This window comes from Mchenga conophoros, linkage group LG2, assembly GCF_057382185.1.
Source record: "Mchenga conophoros isolate Kocher_MC1m ecotype Shallow Benthic linkage group LG2, M_conophoros_male_GT1.1, whole genome shotgun sequence".
Taxonomy (NCBI): domain Eukaryota; kingdom Metazoa; phylum Chordata; class Actinopteri; order Cichliformes; family Cichlidae; genus Mchenga; species Mchenga conophoros.
In genome coordinates, this window is record NC_140527.1 from 18,718,713 (window position 1) to 18,730,971 (window position 12,259).

The window sequence follows — 12,259 nt, forward strand, 5'->3', positions numbered from 1 at the left end:
ATATCACTATAAATATAAGTTAGATGAGCCTGATAAAATCTATGAATATCCTTTTAGTAATTATTTGAGTTTGATAAATTGAAATAAATGTCTAAAATGTTAACGTATGTGTTTGTGTTAAATTAAGGTATTTATTTACATTTATCTCAGACAAGAAATTCAGTATGTGGTTCACAGAATACCTTCTTTGCATGTACTTAATATTTTTGTTTAAATTTGAATCAAAATATGTGAGAAATAGGTATCTATACTGATCAGTATCTCGTACTAAAATCATTAATTATTCAAATCAATATTATTTACTACAACTGAAAAGTGTAAGTAAAACACGATAACGTAAAGTAATTGAGTACCATGAGCCTTTTGCATTGTTTTGTTCATTTTGTTTTTCAAATACTCTGAGCGTTTGTGTTTGCTCTCCTGGTTTGACATTTATCCTTCAAGTATGTGAGGCTTTGAGCTAAAAGGGAAAAGGCTCTTGTCTTTTTAGTGCTTCTTTATTGCGAGTTATTGCCATGTTTATGAAAATTAAATTTTCATTTGGAAAAATGTTAACATGTGGTCATTTTTCATACATGTTGTTAGGTTTTGTATTGTTGATTGTCATTTATGCTTAGAAATATTTAACCATATATGCTTAGAGGTGTATAATCAATTGTGTAGTGATAGGACTGTGATCTTTAGCAGGCTGCAAAGGCTTGGTGTGTATTCCACACTGGAATGCACACCTACATCCTAGGAGCATGGAGAGGTCGTACCATGTTTTATTGTTTTATGGTAGGATTAACGTAGCTACGTCTGTTCTAGTCTAAGTGCTTTTTGTTTAGATGAACTGTTGGATTTTCCAGACCAGCAGGTTAAGGAAGTCACACACACACACACACACACACACAGGCAAGGTACTCTTTGTTTGTATGTAGACGTCATATGTTAATGAACCTATGCATATTCATGTAACCTCAATAAAAGAACAGTGTTACGGGAGAACGAACGAGAGCAACTGGGGTCAAGCGAAGGAACGGCACCTGTCCGGTCTCTCCCGTGCACGAGAAACATGAAGAACTTTGCCTACTTGTGTCTTCTTTTGCAGTGTAATTATATTGTCTTCAACGTTCCAGCGGATGGGTTCAAGCTACAAACCTATCACATGTATTATGAAACACACAACTACATATTAGTTTGTTTGGTTTTGTAGACTTAAACTACCAGTGAAATACAATAACATTCATGTTTGAATGTTAGGGGGCGATCGTGGCTCAAGAGTTGGCAGTTTGTCTTGTAATCGGAAGGTTGCTGGTTCAAGCCCCGGCACCAACAGTCTTGGTTGCTACTGGTTGCCTACTGGTGGTGGTCAGAGGGCCAGTCAGTGCGCCCCAGGGTGGCTGTGACTGCAATGTAGCTGCCATCACCAGTGTGTGGATGACTGAATGTAGTGTAAAGTGCTTTGGGGTCCATAGGGACTAAGTAAAGCACTATACAAATACAGGCCATTTACCATATTTAATATTAAGTACAATTTTGATTATATTGCATTCAGTTTACAATATTAAGAAAATGGAACAAAATTTTGGATTAACTGACCATCTACAGGGTGGGCCATTTATATGGATACACCGTAATAAAATGGGAATGGTTGGTAATATTAAAGTCCTGTTTGTGGCACATTAGTATATGTGAGGGGGCAAACTCCTCAAGATGGGTGGTGACCATGGTGGCCATTTAGAAGTCGGCCATCCTGATTACAACTTTTGTTTTTTCAATAGGAAGAGGGCCATGTGACACATTAAACTTATTGGTAATGTCACAAGAAAAACAATGGTGTGCTTGGTTTCAAAGGTAACTTTATTCTTTCATGAGTTATTTACACATTTCTGACCACTTATAAAATGTGTTCAATGTGCTGCCCATTGTGTTGGATTGTCAATGCAACCCTCTTCTCCCACTCTTCACACACTGATAGCAACACCGCAGGAGAAATGCCAGCACAGGCATCCAGTATCTGTAGTTTCAGGTGCTGCACGTCTCATATCTTCACACCATAGACAATTGCCTTCTAAGGGGGTCAGATCGGGAGAACTTGGGGGCCATTCAACTGGCCCACGATGACCAATCCACTTTCCAGGAGACTGCTACCAATAAGTTTGATGTGTCACATGGCCCTCTTCCTATTGAAAAAACAAAGGTTGTATCCAAGATGGCCGACTTCTAAATGGCCACCATGGTCACCACCCATCTTGAGGAGTTTGCCCCCTCACATATACTAATGTGCCACAAACAGGACTTTAATATCACCAACCATTCCCACACTGTAATCCCTAACAGTTGTTCTAGCTCATAACTAATAAGCTCATAACACTCAAATGTCGTTTTGTAGTTGAGCAAACTATAAAGTATTGAGCTCTGTTGGCTTTTATGCAGCTTTAATTGAATAGGGCTCAATATTTTTTAGCTAAATTTTTTGGAACGCTCAAAAAGTTTAAGAAGCATATATTAGTGACGTTCTGGTGGGTGGAGTCTTGTCGCTCCCTCAGGAAAGCTTAGTCAGCCATCTTGAATTTACCTTGATACGGGGAAGTTTTGGCCAGCCCGTGTGGATTAAGAGTCCCCAACTTCAACCCACCACGACCACCACCTTATTTTTTTTCATCAACTGCCCTAAATTTGGTAAGTCTAACGTGTTTTTGTTTTGTTTAAATTTAATTTCGATAAACATTCTTTTTTATTTTTTACTGGAAATATATTCGTACTTTGTGCACAGTGAATGTTTGTTATAAATGAATTCGAATCCAAGTAATTGTAATTTTAGAAGTTTCCTAATGTGACAAATACGTAATGTTATTTCAAATTAGAATGATGTAACGTTTTGGCGGTTTTCCGTGGGGGACAACATTTCCCATAATGCATTGTATTCTTGCCCGGGAAGTTGACGGTGGCAGTTCTAGCTCCATGCATTTGAACTTTCTACTAAAACTTTCCACTGGTTGTCGTATTCGCCGGTGTTGTGCCAAAAAGTGATTGTCTGCCAAAAACTGATTTCCGGTATTTGCCAAAAAGCGATTGCTCATATTTAAAGTGCTATAAGTAACTTGTTGGGCTATAATATGTTAAACATATGTCAAATGCATCCCTTATGGATGACATAAAGTCATCTTGAGCCACAAACAACATTCGTGTAACAAGATACAAGCCGCAATCAGTTTTTGGCAGCGACTTTTATATAACCTTTATTTATGCAGTAAAAAAAAATCTCATTAACATTAAAAATGTATTTTGTAAGAGTAAGTTGCCCAACAGGACAGCAGAAACGGCAGCAAATATTACAATAGTTCTGTAAAAATATTTTAAGTGGGGATAAAGGACCGGATTGGTTATAATGTAAGTACAAGTTGTAAAGATACTTAAAAAACAGATACTTTTTTAATTCTTTATGTAACCCCTTTGTATCCCCTGTTCACTGAAGTCTATTTACGAACATACGTAAAGATATTACACATAAAAAATACACAGAAACACTGGAAATCAGTTTTTGGCAGACAATCACTTTTTGGCACAACACCGGTAATGTACGTGCGTATTGTGAGTATACTTATTTCAATAAGTGTCCGTGTTACACAGTCAGTAGTTTACGCTGTTGAGCTGTGTGTGTGTGCTAGCATGAAGCGAACAATAATAAACAACATGAGTGTGTTATCATGATGGTAATTAGACACGTTTGTATTTTTTCGTAGTCTCAAATGTGTGGTTGTGAGATAATCTCGAATTCCACTAAGCGAGCTCTACAAGTCAAGGCTTGCGGAAAAATGCATCGCCTGATTCAGCCTAACATTATACACTGGTCGAACTCGGTGCTACGAACGAAGTTCAGCTAAATTGTTCGCGCTAATTCGACAAGGCTCAACCAGCCAGACTGAGGCGCCTCCTTGACACCTTTAAGCCAGACCCTATCGATCTTTGCTAGATAAATTGAAATGAAATGAAAATAAAGAGCCGCGTTCTGCTCCCAGGCTAAGAAAGAATCATTGATGCAGACTGTGCGGATCACAAATACTCCCTAACCTGTAAGGCTGGGGTGTCCAAACTTTTTTCACTGAGGGCTACTTACTAGAAATTAGGTAAATAACCTTAACTTTAGTGTATTAAAGTGTATTAAAGATCACAAAATCACTTAAAAGTGGTCGAATATGTTATATTGTTGAATATAATTAAAGACAAAACTGCTTTCATCACAGCTTTCCATAAATGGATCTTTATTGATTCATTCAGAAAAAGCTTTGGTAGCTTATTTTCAGAACAGCAGCCTCAGATTTCTTCTTAGACAGAAGATTTACAGCACAGAGAAAAAACAATAAAAGGGAAAATAGGACGGGTAAATTTCAAGTTTGTTATTTAAGTTATTAAGCTTAGCAACACACCTATCAACATTAGTTTGAAACGGTTAACATTAACAGACTGAACTGGACTTAATAACAGGAGTGCATATAATCTTAGTAAATTATTGTGGTGAGTATCAGCTGCGCTGGGTATGTAAATCGGGCCATCCAGCTGCGGTGCTGATTCGACGTCACTCGTGCCAAAAATCCGGGCAAATGTCACTTGATCAAGGAGCAGATCTGCATCAGATGAGATCAGCTGACTACTTGTGTGTGTGTGCTGTGCAAGAAATGTTTTTGAACATTAATAAGTCGTCTTTGTGCACATATTGTTTACAGATATCAGACTGCAAAGAGCGCTACAGAGAGTCAACATTTCACCAGTTGTCAGTGGGTGAGTTTTATAATTTGTGTCCCAATTTAAATAAAAAATAAATACAAAGAAACTAGAGAATTTTGCCTTGAATTATTCAAAATTTTTAGATTTTTTTTGGGTTACCCTTCTAGATTGACAGGTTTAGCCCGTTACACAAAAAGTTTGGACACCCCTGATCTATAACAATGACAATCAGAACATGGCTATCCAACACTTTGTTTTTACTCTGCATTTGTGTAAATACTATTCTAATAGATATTGTGTGTTCATCTAGGAACAGCATGATGTAAATACAAGACGGGCCCTCATCCTTCGTGCACTTCCTGTGTACCTGCGTGAAGATGCCTCCACGTTATTCAGGACTTGTGATGTAAGTGTACTGGCCTCAGCATCAACCATATGACATTGCTCAGAACTCAAGGAGAACCAGGGTGTACTGTATATCAGGAAGGATGTTCAACACAGTCCTCATCTGACTTGTTTTCTCCCATATATCAACTATTGTTGAATAAGATTGCAAGAAGATTGTTACGCATAAACCAGAAAACATGAAAATAGTTGAAAGATTATTATACAAAAAAAATCTGCAGATAAAAACTATCTCCCTTTTTAAAATTCAAGTGTTCTATTTTTTTGGAGGTGCCATGTTGTGGTCAGAGAAATGTTTGGTAAATAACAAAAACAAATATCTTGGCATATATTTATTATTGAAAACATTTATTTACACATATGTTTTGAAACCAAACCCAAATTAAGATTATTGTAATGCATCATGATGTATCGCAATATCAAATTAAATCGTTGACATTATAATCCTAAAAGAAACGTGCGACTTATGAAGATTCACACCTCTAATCAATAGCATGATTTGTGTCCTTGTGGGGCTGAACTCATTCTTGTATTATTTTTGTTTTGCAGTCAGCAGATGGTCCAGACCTCACTGACACTCCTGTGGCTCTGCTGACAGTTGTCACGGATGACACTACTGATTCGGCCCTCTTCAGTCCCGAAAGCATCTGCATTGTCGTTGAGGATGAAATACTTGTGAATGGTCCCACAAATCTGGCTGAGTCATTTCTCCTGCTCTTTGGGTACATCTATGCATTAGACCTACAATACCCAAAGAAACTTGAGCTTACATTCACATTTATCCAAAAGGTTGTGATGTGCCTTGAGGACAACAAACCACTGAAAGGGCGTCTACTGATGCTGAAGAATGATTTGTTCAATGAGTGAATCACTCAGAATGGACTACTTGTTAAGCTGAGTATTGAGGAAGCTTTTTTGTTTGTTTTTTTCCTAATCATTTGCCTCTTCTACCTCACATTTAAGATGAATGACTGTTCAGTTCACTATTCATGTTTAATGTTCTGTTGCCTAATACGTAAATGCACTGCCTTGATGTTTGTTCCCTATAAGTACAGCAGTGGAAACCAGTACTGTTTTTTTTATGTATTTTTAAAAAAGAAAGTGAGCTGCAGCTGTCAAGGTACAGCAAGTGTTAAATGCATCAATGTTCTAATAGCTGCAATTGCTGTTAATACTGAAAATGTTATTGAATTTTAGAATTGAGATGGAGACCCTTGGAGTCTTTTTCTCTTGTTTTATTTATGAAGCACTTTTTTATGAGTGAGCTCTGTTGTTTGTGCCTTTTTAAAAGCACATTGTGTTTAATAAAAAGTTGTTAAATTGTTAGTGTTGTTACTTTCATGTTTTCTAACACTTTTAGCTGATTATAATTTACTGGGTAAACAGTTTAGAATTATTTGTAAGTGTATTTCCCACAGTATTTTAAAAAATATTGAAGATTTTAAGTGTTATTTCCCATATTATAAGTTAGAAAATATGAAAAAGTTTGAGTTTATTTCCCACATCGTATGAGTTGCAATATGTAAAATATTTTGAGTGTATTTCCCACCTTAATTAAGTTGAAAAAATTGAACATTTTGAGTTTATTACTCCCTAATTATAAGTTGAGGAATATCAACATTTATGAGTTAACATTGAGGTAATTTAAGGCAACTGCAACTATAATTTTTATTGTAGTTAAACTTAAAACTTTTAAAAACATCACTAAAAAATTGTTGTGTAATCTGTTACACAACAATTTTTGAGTTCTGTGAACTTATTAGGTTTTACAGTGCATGTTATTATGGTGTATCCATATAAATGGCCCACCCTGTATATTTCAGTTACACTGACCAAGCATGTCAGTGTTATTTACTCAATTTTTTCACGTTTGTGTAACAACTACAATTATTAATTTCAACTTAATATGTTTAAGCTTTAGTTATTCAATTGATCAAGTATATTGAACAGATTTGACTGGTTTCCAATCTACTAAATATTTTTAAGTGTAAAAGTGTTGCCTCAAAATTTTTAAGTAAACGTCAGTTTTAGTTTTTAGAACAGCTACTGGTTTTTATTCCACCACCTTATACGCCATGCACATCTTAACCCCAAGCAATTTTAACAATCCACAATAAAATAAAAAAAATGCTGTCATCAAATTCTGCCCCTGATTGGAAGAGTCACTCATGAAAGAGTTTTTATTTTATACTTTACTAAAAAAAAACTAAATATATCTCATGAGCAGAGGTAATTGGTTCCCAACCCAGAGGACATAATCTTCAGGGTTGTGAGATGATCAACAAGGAAGCAGAGAATCAATATCTTTGCTGCACAAAATCCTTTTTATGTTTCATTCCTCGAGGATTTGCTTTTTTTCACTTCTCCTTCAGTGCATTCTTTCCACCGAGGAGTGTCGAACATCTCCACATAATAAGCAGGTTGTCAATTTTTGCAACTTTAGCATCAAAATCGGAAAGCTCTTTTATTTGTTAGGTGTTATGTACCCCTGCATGAATATCAAAATGATATGATCAATAGTAGCTCAGTGTCCTGACATGTGCTGCAGGTCAATCATGCTGATTGAAGAAACGTTGTCATCTAAACAAAAGGCAAAGCCAAGAAAACCTGTTTGAGTCCCAGAGTTCAAACCTAAATACTGTATTTGCTGTCTTTCTACAAGACTCTTAGCTCAGTGTAATGCCCTGTCAGGAAGTAAAAGTCGATTTTATAGGTGTCATTGTGCTGGATTAGGCCCCAGTCACCCCCACCCTGCCTTTCCTTCTGCATTGCAGTAGCAGCTGTAGCAGCATGTCAGGCTGGTCCTCATAATGAATCCATTTAGGGCCGGAGTGATTAGGTCTGCCTTCTGCTCTGTTCTGCACTACTGTCAAACCAGCGTCAAAGTCATTTTCTCAATTAATAACTCCAATATTAGACCCTGTGTGTGTGTGTGTGTGTGTGTGTGTGTGTGTGTGTGTGTGTGTGTGTGTGTGCGCATCAGAAATGGTGTGCGCTCTGCCTGAAGCCTGCACAGCATAAGAGGAATGTAAGCTGCATTACTTTTTGGTTTCTTTCACTTTCACTACTGTTTGTAGCTTTGGGTGTTTCTCTGGATTTAAATTGAAGGTTTTTTGTTGGTGATATTTTTTCTGATTCGCTTCATTTTCACAATTTGTTCACAGTTACTGTGGACTGCAACAGTACTCTGCATTTATAAACGAAGAAGGTCGAAGGTTCCCAGGTTTGAAAAATATTTTATGTTTAATGGGATTTATTTCTGAAGGCTCAGTTCTTCAGTAAAGGCGAGTGTAATTAAATTTATGACCCTGTTCATTTAATCTCACATATTATTATTATTATTAGAGTAAGTAGTCAAATTAGTACATCCATCTAATTTTATTTGAGCAGACTTAATGCTTGGAGCGGCCTGAATCACAGTAGAAGGATAACAAATACAACTCTGACAGCTCATTGATGCTCATGTTGCATATTTTAGGGTTTAAGACTTTTTAGCAAGACTCGGGCGCCCAGGGAGGAAAAGCACTTCAATTACAATGCCTAAGAAATACAGCAAGCTGTCCATACCTGAGGCCTTGGAAACTGCCAAGCAAAGACTCACAGCCTTGGCCAGCCGCTTGAGGAGGTACACCAGAGAGATAGAAGGCAGGAGAATAAACCAGCTGTTCTCCACAGAACCAGCAAAGGTGTACTCTCAGTGGCAAGGGAACAATAAGAGAACAGCACCACCAAGGCTGGAGACGGAGCAATACTGGAAGAGCATATGGGAGAAGGACGCAACCCATAACGGCAATGCTCAGTGGCTAGAGGATCGGAGGGCAGACCACAGCGACCTCCCTGAACAGGGTCCAGTAACCATCACAGTGGCAGATATCCAAGAAAGGGTCTCCAGTATGAAGAGTTGGACAGCACCAGGGCCCGACATGGTTCACGCCTACTGGCTGAAGAAGCTGACTGCACTCCACAAGCGTCTGGCAGCACAAATGAACCAGCTGCTAGTTAACGAGAGACACCCGGAATGGCTAACCGAAGGTCGAACGGTCCTGATCCCCAAGGACCCCAAGAAGTGACCGGTCCCCTCCAACTACCGACCAATAACCTGCCTCAGTACTACATGGAAGCTCCTGTCAGGCATCATATCGGCTAAGATGAACAGGCACATGGGTCAATACATGAGCGGGACACAGAAAGGAATTGGCAAGAATACCAGAGGCGCAAAACACCAGCTACTGGTAGACAGAACAGTCAGTCGAGACTGCAAGACCAGACTGACCAACCTGTGCACTGCCTGGATTGATTACAAGAAGGCCTATGACCCAAAGGCCCAATGCCCCACAGCTGGATACTGGAATGCCTAGAATTGTACAAGATCAATGGGACCCTAAGAGCCTTCATCAGGAACTCAATGGGGATGTGGCGTACAACACTAGAGGCCAACTCCAAGCCCATAGCACAAGTCACCATCAAGTGCGGGATCTACCAAGGAGATGCTCTGTCCCCACTGCTGTTCTGCATAGGCCTGAACCCCCTCAGTGAGATCATTGACAAGACTGGCTACGGATACTGGCTATGGAACGGAGCAGTTGTCAGCCACCTCCTGTACATGGATGACATCAAGCTGTATGCCAAGAGTGAACGAGACATCGATTCACTGATCCACACTACCAGGCTATACAGCAATGACATTGGAATGTCGTTCGGACTGGAGAAGTGTAGTCGGATGGTAACAAAGAGAGGGAAGGCAGTCAGAACTGAGGGGATTGAACTACCAGAAGGCAACATTGCAGACATAGAGGACAGTTACAAGTACCTGGGGATCCCGCAGGCGAATGGGAGGAACCATGAAGAGGCTGCTAGGAAAGCTGTAACCACCAAGTATCTGCAGAGGGTCAGGCAAGTCCTGAGGAGTCAGCTGAATGGTAAGAACAAGATCCGGGCCATCAACACCTACGCCCTGCCCGTGATCAGGTACCCTGCTGGGGTAATAGGCTGGCCAAAGGAGGAGATAGAAGCCACTGACATAAAGACAAGAAAACTCCTTACCATGCATGGAGGGTTTCACCCCAAGTCCAGCACCCTGAGGCTGTACGCTAAGCGGAAGGAAGGGGGCCGGGGACTGGTGAGTGTCAGCACCACAGTCCAGGATGAGACAACGAACATCCAAGAATACATTGGGAAGATGGCCCCAACTGACCGAGTGCTCAGTGAATACCTCAGGTAGCAGAAACCCAAGAAAGAGGAGGGAGACGAGGAACCATCATGGAAGGACAGGCCCCTGCACGGTATGTACCACTGGCAGATAGAGGAGGTGGCTGATATCCAGAAATCCTACCAGTGGCTGGACAAAGCTGGACTGAAAGACAGCACAGAGGCACTAATCATGGCAGCACAGGAACAAGCTCTGAGTACAAGATCCATAGAGGCTGGGGTCTATCACACCAGGCAAGACCCCAGGTGCAGGCTGTGTAAAGATGCCCCAGAGACAATCCAGCACATAACAGCAGGGTGCAAGATGCTAGCAGGCAAGGCATACATGGAACGCCATAACCAAGTGGCCGGCATAGTGTACAGGAACATCTGTGCCGAGTATAACCTGGAAGTCCCGAGGTCAAAATGGGAGATGCCCCCAAGGGTGGTGGAGAATGACCGAGCTAAGATCCTGTGGGACTTCCAGATACAGACGGACAAAATGATGGTGGCTAACCAACCGGACATAGTGGTGGTAGACAAACAGAAGAAGACGGCCGTAGTGAACGATGTAGCGGTTCCGAATGACAGCAATATCAGGAAGAAGGAACACGAGAAGCTGGAGAAATACCAAGGGCTCAGAGAAGAGCTCGAGAGGATGTGGAGGGTGAAGGTAACGGTGGTCCCCGTGGTAATCGGAGCACTAGGTGCGGTGACTCCCAAGCTAGGCGAGTGGCTCCAGCAGATCCCGGGAACAACATCGGAGATCTCTTTCCAGAAGAGCGCAGTCCTGGGAACAGCTAAGATACTGCGCAGGACCCTCAAGCTCCCAGGCCTCTAGTAGAGGACCCGAGCTTGAAGGATAAACCGCCCGCAGGGGCGTGCTGGGTGTTGTTGTTGTTGTTGTTGTGTATATATATATGTGTATATGTGTTAATGTGTATGTGTATATGTGTATATGTATATGTGTATGTGTAGAGAGAGAGAGAGATTCAGCTACTCTTAAAAAAAAAGATACATTAAAGTACCTGAGTTATTAAGTTCTTTATTTTAATATGTTCTCCTCTATAAATAACTTATTTAAATTTAATGATTATTTATTAATAATAATGATAATAACTGAGCAGGATCCTCTTTCATTATTATTATTATTCTGTTTAAAGATTTGTATTTCAGTGTTCATTTGTCTTCCTTATTACCAGATTGTGCATTTGAATGAGGTCCAATGAGAATTGTTCTCCGCAGAGAGAAGCCTTTGTATTTAGAGCATGACATGCATATGTATCCATCAGTGTACTGACTGTAATGCTAGCATCTCCCAAGGTCATTATGCTCTGTTGTTTGACTGTTCTTTGCTTCTCAGGTTTCCCTAAAATATGTCATATGTGGAATGATATGTGGGAAACATGCTATTAAAGAACACAAGTTATCTGGACAGCATAACAAAACAGGGCAAGGATGTTGTATCCAACAAATCTGAAGCTTCACAAAAAGTTTCAAAATATCTTCTCAGTCCAGTCCTAAGAATACTTCTTATAGATAAGATAAGATAAGATAAGATAAGATAAGATAACTCTTTATTGTCATTGCACAGTCATACATAGTACAGTAGTACAATGAAATTGGAAAAACTGTCCTACGTCGGCACTACATATAACACAACACGACACGATATGACACATCACAACGTAACAAACAACACAACACAGTATATTAACTTAGTATAAAAAAGAAGAATAAGTGTATGTGTATTGCACACTGTTATTATTGCACATTAATTATTATTGCACCTTGTTATAAATATAAATATTATTGTTATCGTTTTAAACATTGTTACCTCCCCCTAAAAAGTCCAGGGAGGTATCCAGTCAGGTCAGCTATTTACATTGATCAGGGCTATTGCCCTGTTGTAAAAGCTGTCCTTGAGTCTATTTGTTCGGGACCTCAGCAGCCTGAA

General features: G+C 39.7%; 2 long non-coding RNA genes across 2 annotated transcripts in view; both read left to right on the top strand.

The window, feature by feature from the left end:
• Positions 1 to 12,259, top strand: part of LOC146581840 (uncharacterized) — a 64,863-nt gene that overhangs the window by 36,304 nt on the left and 16,300 nt on the right. The gene's annotated exons all lie outside the window — the stretch shown is intronic.
• On the top strand, positions 2,531 to 6,435 carry LOC146581841 (uncharacterized). Its single transcript, XR_014893940.1, has 4 exons — positions 2,531 to 2,664; positions 4,710 to 4,764; positions 5,021 to 5,116; positions 5,665 to 6,435. It is a non-coding gene; the product is annotated as an uncharacterized LOC146581841 (long non-coding RNA).